Source organism: Lipotes vexillifer, unplaced genomic scaffold (genome assembly GCF_000442215.2).
Source record: "Lipotes vexillifer unplaced genomic scaffold, Lipotes_vexillifer_v1.1 scaffold1572, whole genome shotgun sequence".
Lineage (NCBI taxonomy): Eukaryota > Metazoa > Chordata > Mammalia > Artiodactyla > Lipotidae > Lipotes > Lipotes vexillifer.
This window is the reverse complement of record NW_006796604.1, coordinates 161757-163885: the sequence shown is the minus strand read 5'-3', so window position 1 is coordinate 163885 and position 2129 is coordinate 161757. Positions and strand designations below refer to the sequence as shown.

The 2129-nt window shown below is 42.9% G+C and overlaps 1 protein-coding gene across 1 annotated transcript in view; it reads left to right on the top strand.

Annotated features, from left to right (window-relative positions):
• Positions 1 to 2129, top strand: part of MAP7 (microtubule associated protein 7) — a 156023-nt gene that overhangs the window by 101272 nt on the left and 52622 nt on the right. The gene's annotated exons all lie outside the window — the stretch shown is intronic.

Here is a 2129-nt window from a genome sequence, read left to right as displayed (position 1 = left end):
AGGCAAAAAAAAAAAAAAAAAAAAAAAAAAAATACCAGGAGAGTCAACATGTGGTTCAATTGTGAGAGTCAATTGTGGTTCAACATGTGGTGTGAACAGTTATGAGACTGTGCACTGCTAGGGCACTCACTGCTTTCCATGTTAAAATAATGCTGCTGTTGAATTTATAGACTGATGCTACCAATGTGCTGCCAGGAAAAACACAAGACCTGTGCTGAGGGGTCTGATTTTTCTTTTGTTATCTAAGGCCCTTGCAAAAGTTTAGCCACTGCAGCATTTGCCACATAATCACCTAGAGAGCTGGGTCACAGGACTAGCTTACCAGGAAGCCAAGATCCAAGCACTCAGCAGTCCTTGTCTTCCAGAACATTGAGCAAGGATATTGGTGCCAACTTCTCCTTTAATGTCCATTTATGCAAAGTTGCTAAAACAGGATACTCTCTTTATGTGCCTTGGAAAGGTGAAATGTCTAGTCAGTGTGTCTCATTGTTTCCAGGGCGTCTGGATATTTTAAAACCAGAGCTGAGTTAGGCTGCCACAGTCTTTCCAGTGGATGACCTATAACTTTTCTAAAGTTCTGCTGCATTTTGTAAAAGTTAATGTTTCAGTTGGAAAACCCAGCCCCATATCCCATCTCTGATTATTTGTATTCAAGAATCCAAATTTGTGAAATTCACTGGAAGCTGATTTTCAAAAGTCTGTTGACATTGTTTACATTCTTTGAACACAGGCCTCTTTCTCTCCCTTGCCATCACGGTCATGTGAGGTCATTTCTTTTGCTGCCAAGGTTTTTTCAACACAGATTTCAATGACTTGCTGGAAGTAAACAAGCTGCGTGTTTCTGTGTTTAGAGTTTGCACCCAGGCTTGAAGTTCCCTGCCTCTATCAGGTCTCCCTCGGGCTGGTAGGTTCTTGGAGAACAGGGCTGCCTGTGGCCCTGAGGCGGGTCCCTCTTTGCTTGGAGTGCTGTGCAGTCTGGAGATCTTTCTTCTGTGAACTGTGCTCACTGCTCCCCAGTAAAGGTCAGTTAGACAAGTGGATCAGAACTGAGAGGGAAAGGCAGAGCTACTAAAGCAGGAAGAGATTCCAGGTGAGCATAAGTATTTTTACACTCTGGTTTTGGATCCATCCAAGCAAAGATAAGCACTTGTGTCCTCTCCCCTCTCCACCCCATCCCTGTTGGGTTAGGTTTCCCACTGTTAAATGTCTCCTTAGCACTGCAGTGCGGATTCATATCTACCTGAGTAAAAGTAGCTCCATAGGGTCAGGAGACTACTCCTTTATAATTTAAATCCCATCTTCTACACCTTAACTCATACCTTTCCATTTGTGTTTCTTTGTCTTTCAAATCCAGGCGTTATTAGTTCTTTTTGTAGAAAGTATAAATATGCTAGTCACACAAAAATCATTTCCCTTCTTATGCTATTAAGTTGTATAGCTCTGAGCCTGCAGATTCTCCCTACAAGTTGCCTAACTTTATCTGTTGTGTGGCTGGGTTTCTTCTTAATATGTGGCCCCATTTTAATTCATATCGATGATGTAGAACATGGCTTATTAGTTTATATAGTTAAAAACTCTATTTGCTAGGTATTGTGTTAAGAAGATGAATAAAGGTTGAGGCCCAGCCCTCCAGGGCTAGCTACAGTCTAGTGGTGGAGAGGCGGGAACAGATAAACACACAGCAATTCTAATAGAGGGTGGTATTGAAGGGGTATGCACATGGGGCATCGAGAACCCCACAGAAGGACCTAACCCAGCCTGAGGATGTCAGGGGCCACCTGAACGTCCAACTAGAGGATGAAGAGGAGTCGTCCAGGGAGCTAGAAGAGGTGGGGACTGTAGAGCACTGACGCAAGACAGGTGGCAAAAGGGCATCTGGTAACAGACCCAACCTGCTTATCAGATTCTTATATGGGTCAAAGTAACGTTCAGATTATTGTATTATCCTGTGGTCACAGCTTTACTTCATTGGTGAGCTAGCGTATCATAGACATGTTTTTTCTTTCTTCTTACCCCTACTGTATTTAATACCATAGTTTTTCTTCTCTCTCTCTCTCTTTTTTTTTTTTTTTTTTTTTTTTTTTTCCCCCCCCCCCCTTTTTGGGGGTTCTTTTTTCCCCCCCCCGGGG